This window comes from Narcine bancroftii, chromosome 7 (assembly GCF_036971445.1).
Source record: "Narcine bancroftii isolate sNarBan1 chromosome 7, sNarBan1.hap1, whole genome shotgun sequence".
Taxonomy (NCBI): domain Eukaryota; kingdom Metazoa; phylum Chordata; class Chondrichthyes; order Torpediniformes; family Narcinidae; genus Narcine; species Narcine bancroftii.
The window spans coordinates 3,454,850-3,466,663 of NC_091475.1; the positions used below are offsets into that span (position 1 = coordinate 3,454,850).

At 41.3% G+C, this 11,814-nt stretch overlaps 1 protein-coding gene and 1 pseudogene across 3 annotated transcripts in view; both read left to right on the forward strand.

Annotated features, from left to right (window-relative positions):
• ildr2 (immunoglobulin-like domain containing receptor 2) overlaps positions 1 to 11,814 on the forward strand; it is a 129,766-nt gene that overhangs the window by 3,274 nt on the left and 114,678 nt on the right. For 2 of the 3 annotated variants that reach the window (XM_069888516.1, XM_069888524.1), the window contains exon 2: positions 189 to 367. The exons of the other annotated variant lie outside the window; for it this stretch is intronic. The gene's annotated coding sequence lies outside the window, so the exon portion shown is untranslated. The remainder of the gene's footprint in view (positions 1 to 188; positions 368 to 11,814) is intronic. 3 annotated transcript variants of the gene reach the window in all.
• Positions 4,747 to 5,624, forward strand: LOC138739747 (replication protein A 32 kDa subunit-like; annotated as a pseudogene).

The following is an 11,814-nucleotide window of genomic DNA, read 5'->3' on the forward strand; positions in this document are numbered from 1 at the left end:
GGGATAGTTTGAAAACCATTGATTTAAATCCTTTATTTTAACATATAAACTTGAAATAATCTTCTTTGACATTGAAATGAAATATCCATAAATAGCATCTGTATAAACTCCAGTAACATTTATGACCATGGTCAACTAAAGTTTCAGTCTCCCTTCCTTATGGCTCCATGTTTCTAATATTCTATCAGAAGCTCCCAATGTACGTCATACTGCACATGCTCCATCCTGGCACTACAACACTTTAATGCACTGAGCATGCTCCTGGAACTCCGCATGAGCACAACAACAAAGATGGCCACAAAAGCTAAATAAACTCAGGACATCTCCGAAGGCCTCACAGGGACCAACGGGACACCAACCTAACAAGGTAAGTAAAAAAATTACACGTTTACTCATTTTTTTCCTTTTTGGCTTTTACATCAGTAAAGGAAAGTGATCTTATTGGTTGTTTTAATGATCCTCTATATTGATTTCCCATCCAATGCTTTGCAGCTACTATACCACACAATGATTCAAATAGATGGGGCACACTCAATTGTGCTCCTGTAAAATGTTGTCAGGATGAGGGAAAGTTGTCATACATTCTTCAACCTCATTGTTGAGCCTTCCTGACTAATGCGGAGGTGTTGTGATTCCAGGATTTATTTTTCTAATTATTAGTTATTTCTAATATTTTACATTTGATGTAAAGATGTGCATCTTATAATTACCAGCATTTTGCTCCATTCCTTTTTGAATGGCGTATTACAATGACAGTTTTCCAATGCTCTGGTAGTTTTTCCATAAAAAAAGATATTTTGGTATCATTCCCCATCTTAATATTCTCTTCTGTGAAGATCCTAGAATGAAATCATCTGGGTCAGAAGACAAAACAGTTATTCCATAATAACATAATCCTAAAAGTAATTGTCTTGAACTGATAAGCATCAAGTTATAAAAGTGCCAGATGATAAATACTTCACAAGGAAAGAGTCCAAATATCTTCTCATGGCATTCCTTTTTTGAATTATTATTATCAACATCTTTGGCCCATACCAAGATGGACCATCTGCATAAATCCTGTTGCAAATGGATAAGATTTGAAGCTGGGAATTCTGCAATTATTGACTTTAACGGCCATCGATTCAGCTGTAGAGCTCAAGGGGTGTCCAGAATCCTTGCCACTTCTTGAAAACAGTGCAACTCCAACATGATGCATTGTTCAGGAAAATGCCATCCACTTCAACAAACGGAGAGAAGCTGTTGGGGTTCAGGAGGTCAGGCAGCTTCCATGGAGAGAAATGGACAGTCAACATTTCAGGTTGGTACCATTTTTCAAAACTAAGATGTGAAAGGAAGATATCAAGCATTAAAAAAGTGAGTAGAGAAGGCTGAAAACTCACACCAGATTCAGGAACAGCTATTACCCCTCTACCATCAGACTCCTCAACAACAAACTATTGTACTTTATTGTTTTTTTTTCTCTCTCTATGTTGCACAGTCAGCTTGTTTACATTTCTTTATTTGTTTACAGTGTACATTGTGTGCAGTTTTCTTTTTCCACTACCAATATGTGGTAGTTCTGCCTGGCCCACAAGAAAAAAAAATCAAGATTGTATGAGATGTCATGTATGTACTCTGACAATAAATCTAAAATCTGAACAAGGTAATGGTATCTTGGACACATGAAAATAGAAATATACTGGATATATATTACCTTTGTTCTGGACAGATGAGGGTGGATATACAGATGGGGAAAGGGACCATTGAAATTGGGGGTGGGGAAGTTTGAGAGAAAAGATAGTACAGGAGCAGGTGAAGGACATGCAAAAAGTGGAACTGGAGGAGGATAGGCCTTACCCAAACTTCAAAATTTCAATTTTCATGCCATTGTTGTCCCTCATGTTTATGTTTAGCCTCACCCTGTTAATGAACGATGCTGAAGACAGATATGTCTATGATGGTCTTGCCAGAGGAATAGAAAAGACTGCCAACCAGGTGTTCCAGCCAACACCAAATAAACACCAAATGGGCCAAATAAATTAAGAGTGGGGTGGAAGTTGGCATGTGAAATTGATGAAGTTATCAAGAATTGCATGGCCATAGGAGGCAGCACCAATGCAGTTCTCAGTGTAATAGAGAAAAAGTTATAAAGTGGTACCAGACAAGGTTTGGAACAAGATATAACAAACATAAAGGCATGCATAGCTGGAGCCAATGCATGTGTCCATGGCTACACTCTGGATTTTGGCGGCAGAGTTAGTGTAGAGATAAGTGCAATCCTATTACAGCACCCGGTCTGTAAGGAGTTTATACATTCCCATGTTTGTGTGGGTTCCCTCTCCTTCCTTCCCCCCCCCCCCACCCCCCCCGGGTGCTCTGGTTTCCTCCCACCCTTTAAAATATACACGGTGGTAGGTTAATTTGGATGTCATTGGATGGCACGTTTAAATGACCAGAATTGGCTTCTACCGTGCTATATAAAAATATAGATTGGGAGAATTGAAAGAGCCATTGTTGAAAGAGAAGATGATAACAATTTCCGCCAAGTGAAAGAGAATTTTTATGGATGGGGACTAATTGGATCTGTGTTCCAGAAAGAATAAAAGGACTCTCGGATGGTTTTAATGGGGAATAGATGTGTATATTTAATGTACATCAATGGTAAAGATGAAGTAGTGAGAGCCACAGAATCAGGTTTTAAAAAAAAATGGAGAACATGTGAGGTGTAACAGATATAAGTGGAAATGCCACCCATTTCCTTGGAACCCTATCCACATCTTAAATACTCACTCCTCTACTACCGTCACAATGTAGCTATGCTGACAACACTGCAGAATTTTGCCATGTTTTCAGTAGCAGCTCCATTGCGAACAGGCGACATGGATTGCTGAAGCTTCCTACCAACATCTTCTAAAGGGCTACTATAGGTTGACAATAAGTGCTGGGTCTGTCAGCATCACCCATTATTGAATTTGTGAATACAATGGAATGTGTTGCGTAACTTCCTCACATTGTCTAAACATGTTTACGGTGAAGAAATCTAGAGGAATTTTTCCTTTATGTAATATTCCAACAATGTACAGGAACAATAAAATTAGGTTTAACGACTTTAAGACAAAATAATTTTATTTTGGCAGCTAGAAACATTTTAGTCTTATATCAGAAGAGCAACACTGCATGTACCACTTGAGTTTTCCATTTTCAGATAACCAACACTGAATTTGCCATTTTCAAGTGGCCAACACCGAATTTCTATTCCCACTCCTGCAGGACCATCTCATTTTCTCGATTGCTTTGTGCACCTTCCCATTTCCATCTACCCATCACCCTCACACTTATCCACCAGGTTTATTTTCTCTCCTGGCCAACCTTTCCTATCTCCTTCCATGTTTGATTTCATCTGTCCCTCATGTCTGAACATCACCTTCCAGCCTCTATCTCTACCTTACCCATCCTCTCTGGTTCCATCTGCTCATTTTATTTTCCCTATTTGTTTCCACCTATCATGCACAAGCCTCAAAACTTCCCCCTCCCACATCTGGCTCCGTCAGACCATAATCCCTCACCTGGTTCCACCTCTTCTGTTCTTTGACAGCAGCCAATCCCAAACTTTTTAGGCTATGGTCCCCTTAGGACTCTGCTCATAGTTTATGGACCCCCTTCCCTGTGAAGCAGTCAAATTTTGTACTTCTTATACTTTTCTCCTAGTGACTACATAAAAAACAATTAAAATATTGATGTTTCGTGAGTTGAAAACAAGGCTTTCACTCTGAGTGTAACAATTGTGGCTTGTGGTTCCAGAACAAATAGACAAATAGGAAATCATTCTTATTGAACATGCAGGAAAGAAGAAAACATCAACATACATATTACAAAATAATAAAAAAGGTTCTTAGAGTGCAATGGTGTGTACAAAATGAGTAATTAGGGATCATTAAGCATAAATGTGAGGATGTGAAAACAATTTTTAAAAATTTTAAAAAGAAAATTTTAGTGAGCTTGATGTTTGTGTGCAAGTTTTTTGATGTCCGGCTCCAAATTGGATGGAGAGAATAGAAGGTGACCTCTTGTTGTGATATTGTCTTTTTCTGGAATTTTGTCAAGGAAACCAACTTGCTGAATTCAACTAAGTATGTCGAGGGAAAGGCAGCAAATAATATTTTGGTCTTTTCTCATAGTTTTGGAAATCTATTCAGCAGATCGATCTTAATCCAAAAATCTTTTTTTTTTTATTGATTGAATTTACGGTGTACAATTTAATCATTCGGTAGATCATTAACCTCTCTTGAATTACTGCATCAACATTGGTGAGTTGTTCCTCAAATGGATCTAATATCCAACACGGTTTAACAGGTCATTAAATCTTTCCTGCAGATCTGTGTGTATTTAGGTGTTTCAGTACTTCTGCATTCATGTTCAGATTTGGAAATTCTCAATGTCTGATATAGTGTGACAGATTATGTTATATTTTATATTGTTATATAGATATGTTTTAAAGGAGATAAATTGTGGCAGGTTTTTTAGTGTAGATCGCATACAAACACTTCAAAACAGATCTCATTAAAATGCCAGAGCTCTGCTCAAGCCAAATAATCCAGGCTCCGGGTGCCTTTGCAAAAACTTTGAAGAATGCCTATAAGGCCAAGGATTGGCCGAGGCATTGAGCATGAAGGTGGCTGAGTGGACGGATCCCGTGTTGGCGGGGTTCGGCTTGTTGGCGTGGGGTTCGGTCCGCTGCACGGTGGCCGAGCGGGATGTGGAACAGCGCGGGTTCTTTTGATGGGAGTTAGGGAAATTTTGGAAATTCTGCTGCAAGAGGTTGGGGCTACATGCAGTCCCCTGGAGGATTTGGTTCTCCTGCTGGGGGTAGCCAGAGTGACAGAAAAACTAGATCCTGAACCCAGCAAATTGTTCCTTGTACAGTGTCACAACTGATATCAGCTATTCAAACAGGATATTTTCAGAATTGGAGAAGTGGAGTTGTCCCAGTTAACTGTATGATCAAAGATTCAGAAAAAGCTCCAACAAATATTCTATATAAATTGGATGACATGACAGCTCCCCCTATGGAGGGAGACCATGGGTGGATACTGATGAAGCTGGAAGTGAGAATATTGTGGTTCCTCTATGTAAAAGAAGCTGGTCATCTCTGATCATTCCAGAACAAAAAGAGCTTGGTGGCTTTTAAGATAATGCCATTGGAAGACCTGAATGAGTTAATATCACACATGTTAGGAGTGGTGCAAGCCCACTTGTTGCTGAACAAACCACAGTCTGTACCCGGAGGATCTGCTCTATATTTGCACCCTTCAATGCGAAATAAAGGAGGTGCACTCGGAATGGCCTTACAAGTCAGCAAAGTCAGGTACTGAATTTAATTTGAAATTGTCAGGAACAAGAAGGCATGAGCATTGAATACATGAAGCGAACTCTGAAGAATATGAACATTGTTGCAATCAAGCATGCTGTGGAATTTCTGAGCAATGAAGGGGATATTTATTCTACAGTGGATGAGGATCACTTCAGATCAACGGATGCTGAATAAATGTGACTCAAGGATGCTTTTACATGGTATCTGATTAATTGTCTCTCCAAGGCCTTGATAGAAGAAATTATACTGCTTCTACAGTGTGGATCTAAAACGGAGATGTACATTTTTTTGTATAAAGCTGATCAAAAAAAGCTAAGTTCATTGATATAACTTAACTGGTTACATTCTGATGATAACACAAGTTCTGCAAATTATGAACATCTGTTAAAAATTACCCAGGTGTTATGTATACTCTTCTTCTTATTCACTCTAAAAATAGAGTGTGCTAAATGGAACTGCTAATAATTTATTTAGTCTATTAATTTCTCAGAAAACTGTCAAGAGAAGGAGATTTGTAGTTTCATATATTTCTATGGCAGATCCAAATTTATATCTAGCACTAAATATAGTGCCAAATTATATGTAAGCTAATTTTGCTATGAGCTGCGCAGAGAGCTTTGGACTTGGGAGAGGGGCCGTACACCGCCTTTAGTGTCTCATAAAAACCCCTGAAGTCGCCAATGTCGGCGCAAAGCTGGGTTCGTTTGGCGAGGCTAGTCCACCACTCATTTTGGATCTCCCAGTGTTTGCGCTGAAGATGTCTGCATATGAGACAGAAGGCTCGTTTTTTCTCAGGCCAGGAAGGCTTTGTAAGGTGAGCCTGGTGGGCAGATCGCTTTTTTGCCAGCAGCTCCTGGATTTCATGGTTGTTTTCATCAAACCAGTCCTTGTTTTTCCTGGAGGCGAAGCCCAGTACCTCTTCAGTAGATTGCAGTATGGCCGTTTTCAGCTGATCCCAGAGGGTTTCAGGAGATGTGTCCGTGAAGCAGTTTGCATCCTCGAGCTTTGCTTGGAGGTTTTCCTGGAAGTTTCCTCTCAGTACATCTGACTGCAAGTTTCCAACATTCAACCTCTTTCTGGGGGCTCCACTGTTCTTGAACTTTGGATTGAAGTGAAGGTTGAGCTTGCAGCGAACAAGCCGGTGGTCAGTGTGGCATTCCACACTGGGCATAACCGTGGTGTGGAGCACATCTCATTTGTCTCTTCCTCGCACCAGAATGTAGTCCAGGAGGTGCCAGTGTTTGGATCGGGGATGCATCCAGGTAGTCTTCAAGCTGTCTTTCTGCTGGAAAAGGGTGTTAGTAATGACAAGCCGCTGTTCTGCGCAGAGTTCCAACAGGAGGCGCCCGTTGTCATTGCACTTGCCGACACCATGCTTGCCAAGGATTCCTGGCCGGGTTTCTGAGTCTTTGCTCAGACGGCGAAGTCCTCCTCAGCGACAAGATCTCCATCCTCAATCGATGGTCAGAACACTTCCAATCTCTTTTCAGTGCCAACCGCTCAGTCCAAGAATCCGCCCTGCTCCAGCTCCCTCTACAACCCTTGAGTCTAGAGCTGGATGAGGTCCTTACCCGGGAAAAGACATACAAGGCAATTGAACAACTGAAAAGTGGCAAAGCAGCAGGTATGGATGGAATCCCCCCCAGAGGTCTGGAAGGCTGGTGGCAAAACTCTGCATACCAAACTGCATGAGTTCTTCATGCTCTGCTGGGACCAAGGAAAGCTGCCTCAGGACCTTCGTGATGCCATCATCATCACCCTGTACAAAAACAAAGGGGAATCACGCTGCTCTCCATTGCAGGCAAAATCTTCACTAGGATTCTCCTTAATAGACTAATACCTAGTGTCGCCGAAAATGTCCTCCCAGAATCACAGTGTGGCTTTCGTGCAAACAGAGGAAATACTGACATGGTCTTTGCCCTCAGACAGCAGCCTTTGACCGTGAGCAGGAAAGGGCTTTGGCAAATACTAGAGCGCCTCGGATGCTCCCCCCCCAAGTTCCTCCACATGGTTATCCAACTGCACGAAAACCAACAAGGTCGGATCAGATACAGCAATGAGCTCTCCGAACCCTTTTCCATTGGCAATGGCATGAAGCAAGGCTGCGTCTTCGCACCAACCCTCTTTACTATCTTCTTCAGCATGATGCTGAAACAAGCCATGAAAGACCTCAACAATGAAGACGGTGTTTACATCCGGTACCGCACGGATGGCAGTCTCTTCAATCTGAGGCGCCTGCGAGCTCACACCAAGACACAAGAACAACTTGTCTGTGAATTACTCTTTGCAGACGATGCTGCTTTAGTTGCCCATTCAGAGCCAGCTCTCCAGCGCATGACGTCCTTTTTGCGGAAACTGCCAAAATGTTTGGCCTGGAAGTCAGCCTGAAGAAAACTGAGGTCCTCCATCAGCCAGCTCCCCACCACGACTACCATCCCCTCCCACATCTTCATCGGGCACACAGAACTCAAAACGGTCAACCAGTTTACCTACCTCTGCTGCACCATTTCATCTGATGCAAGTATCGACAAAGAGACAACAGACTCGCCAAGGCAAATAGCGCCTTTGGAAGACTACACAAAAGAGTCTGGAATAAAAAACACTTGAAGAAACACACGAAGATCAGTGTGTACAGAGCCGTTGTCATACCCACGCTCCTGTTCGGCTCCGAATCATGGGTCCTCTACCGGCATCACCTACAGCTCCTAGAACGCTTCCATCAGCGCTGTCTCCGCTCCATCCTCAACATTCATTGGAATTACTTCATCACCAACATCGAAGTACTCGAGCTGGCAGAGTCCGCAAGCATCGAATCCACGCTGCTGAAGACCCAACTGCGCTGGGTTGGTCATGTCTCCAGAATGGAGGACCATCGCCTTCCCAAGATCGTGTTTTATGGCGAGCTCTCCACTGGCCACTGAGACAGAGGTGCACCAAAGAACAGGTTTCAAGGACTGCTTAAAGAAATCTCTTGGTGCCTGCCCCATTGACCACCGCCAGTGGGCTGATCTCACCTCCAACCATGCATCTTGGCGCCTCACAGTTTGGCGGGCAGCAACCTCCTTTGAAGAAGACCGCAGAGCCCACCTCACTGACAAAAGACAAAGGAGGAAAAACCCAACACCCAACCCAACCCACCAATTTTCCCTTGCAACCACTGCAACCATGCCTGCCTGTCCCACATCGGACTTGTCAGTCACCAACGAGCCTGCAGCAGACGTGGACATACCCCTCCATAAATCTTCGTCCGCGAAGCCAAACCAAAGAAGAAAGAAAGAATTTTGCTATTACAGTAAATGGAAATTTGTAATTGTAATTTGGCTTTTTTTTTTGTTCAGCCATTTTTTTCCAGTTTTTTTTTGACTTTGATGTTTAGAATTATTAAAATAAAGATTGAAAAAGTTGCTTTCTGTGCAAGTGTATGAATTTTACTTTATAGTAAAGCAATAAACCATTGTTAAAAAAAATGCCTATAAGGACTTTACAAGTAGGTGTTCATTGGACATGCTATGGAGTAATGGATTATTGTTTTGGAAAGCACAGATGAATGAACTCTGAAGATTAGGTCTGGCGCCGCAGTCTGTGTGAAGACAGTTGGCTGTTCTAAGAGGGTCATGAGGTTTTCTCTTAGTGAGCGAGAGAGATAATTCAATTCTACAGTTCAACAGCAGCAGCTGGGACTAGAACATGACCAGCTGGCAAGTTTGTGGAAAACCCCATTTTGAAGATGGATTGTGAGTTCTTAGTTCAGCCTGGTCAAAACCCTTGTGGTCCATACAAGAGGAGATGGCAGGCTGTATAATGTTTCACTTGAAATAAAGGAAACAAAAAGGAACTCTGTTGTGACCTGAAAGAAAGAGGGTATCATCTGGAAAACCCTGAGGGGGCAGGTTTCTTTGGCAAGACACTGAAGTGGCTGATGGGAAGGAATCAGTTTTGGGTGTCCAACGAGCAACCAGTCTCTCTCTGAAAACTGACAAGAACCTTCCTGAGCGGTAACTAAAGCCTGGTGAAATTCATAAATGTTAAATTCTGCACACAGTATAAGAATTGCCTGCAACCAGTGAACTTGGAGGAGTGAGAAGTGAGATTGGACTGTGAATCTAAGAACTTTTCTGAACTTACATACAAATTACATTACATGTGCACTTGGAATTGGAAGGGGGTTGTTAGGTTAAGTTAATAGTAATAAGTTAAAGTTTGATTCTGTTTTCATGTTTAAAGATAATTAAAGGCAACTTTTGTTTAAGTAACCATTTGTCTTGGTGAATATCTATTGCTGCTGGGTTTTGAGATCCTCTGGGCCCATAACAATAGCTCCAACTGACTTTGAGCATTTAAGGAAAGAAACAATGGCTTCCTTACTGTCAATGAGGTTATTGTGTTGACCCTGTAGGGTCTTGTTCAATAAATTGAGTTTGTCAAAGATATCTGCCAGATAAAATATGTCCGCCTTTGCATCATCACGTTTTTCTTTCTTTGAAATGAGAAAGGAAACAATTGTGTCCCAAGTTTTCAGTCTTTATGTCAATTGAAAGCAACGCATTTAAATGTCTTACACAGCCTCTAAGTGCACCTTATGAATGATGCAATAAACAGTAAAGACTGAAGGTACAACATTTTTCAGGCATGTGATGAACCCTCTGAATCGTCCAACCTTTGAATAAGAACCATCAGTTGCACAAGCAACTATGTTCTCCAATGGAATTCTCTTCTCATTAATGGAATTCTTCAAAATTGGTCAGGTGCTTAGTTTCTGTTTTAATCCTTGTGGCAAACAACATCTCTTCCATCAGCTCCATTCCAGAATTGTGAATTCGTCTAATCGTGAAGATAATTTCTTGGATTGTAATGAAATGACTTAATTGTTTTTCAATGTCCCTTGCCATCTCATCAATTCTTCTTGAAACAGTGGAATTACTAAAAAGAATTGCTTGAATAGTTTTCTTTGGCATTTATGTTCATTATATTAGTTATTATTATGGAGAACGACAGCAAAATAAATGATGTTATGAGCATCATAACTTTTTGCAATCAATTCAGTTGTATGATGGAAGAAGACCTTTTTCTAATTTCTGTGACTTTTCAGTAATCATCTGTTGAGCATTGGCCGTCTCTCAAAATGATCTCGAAGGGTTTGGATGTAATCCAAGGGCTTAGCTTTTTAATCTTCATATTTCTAAATGTTGTTTCAGCTTGCTTAGCCTCATGCTTTCGTTTGAAAATGTATGCAAACAAATCAAACACATTTGCAGAGATGTAATGAAACCCTATGAGAGTATTTCACTGAATACCACCGACGCTTTTTTTTGGCGTAAGAACTCGTGGGTAAAATTTTTTCTGAAAGTTACAACAATGAACGACTTATAATAGTTGGCTTAAAAGTCGGCATAAATTTTATGGAAACTGATGAATAATACATACTTTCTTCAATAAAAGCTAGCAGCAGAAGGAGACGTACCTTCACTACCCATCATAAAACCCGAAGCAAAATGAAGCTGCTTGCAGACGCAAGCAATATGGAGCAAAAGTTTTGGCCTGCACGCTTATTTCCTGGAATTACAGGCAATAGAACAAAAGAGGAAAGCTACATGGAAGGCAATTCCTAGCCAAAGTGGTTCCATGTCAATCAAACACAATCATGTCAAAGCAAGGAATGCTCTGGAAAATGTAGTTAATTGACTTCATTTATCTAGGTCATTCTAGGCTGTCTCCAAATGCCTCCAAAAAACATCGAAATCACTATATCAGAATCCGGATCGATTGTCGTGAAATTTCGTGTTTTGCAGCAGCGTCATAGGGAAAACATACATATAACTATCTTAGGACATGACTGTTAAAAAAACAATAATAGTGCACAAAAGTAAAGGCAGTATCTTTGCTACAGCAAAGCCAAGCAAAAAAATGATTTTCTTTCCAAAATCAGTTCAGTTTCCATGCCCACCTATACACCTTGGGTCCTCCTTCTTAAGGACTTCAGTCTACCCCACCCTTAAAAGTGCTGTAGCCCCCGAGGAACCATATGGCCCCTGTTGAGAATGGCTGCTCTGCAGTCTCAAGTGTCTTTTATACTGCAAAGCCATGGTATTCCAGTAGACATGACCTGTCTTAAAAAGCTGGCTTGCGTGTTCACTCAGAACCGATAAAAGCTCCTTGAGTCAAATACGCAGTACATACTTAGATGGATCGAAGATGGTATGTTTAGACCACCCCCTCCCCCCCAATCCACATTGCAATTCTTTCACACTGCACTCGAAAGGATAAAACCCAACTTTCAAGCTCTGTGTAAAATGGGCTTCAGTCTTGATGCAATGTCACAACTTGAAATGTTGATTATTTCAGAGAATCTGCTTGACCCTGAGAGTTCCTCTTGCAATTTGCTTTTGTTCCAGCGTCTGTCAAGTCAAGTCAAAATTTATTGTCATCTGACTGTACAAGTCCAACCCTACAAAACAGCGTTC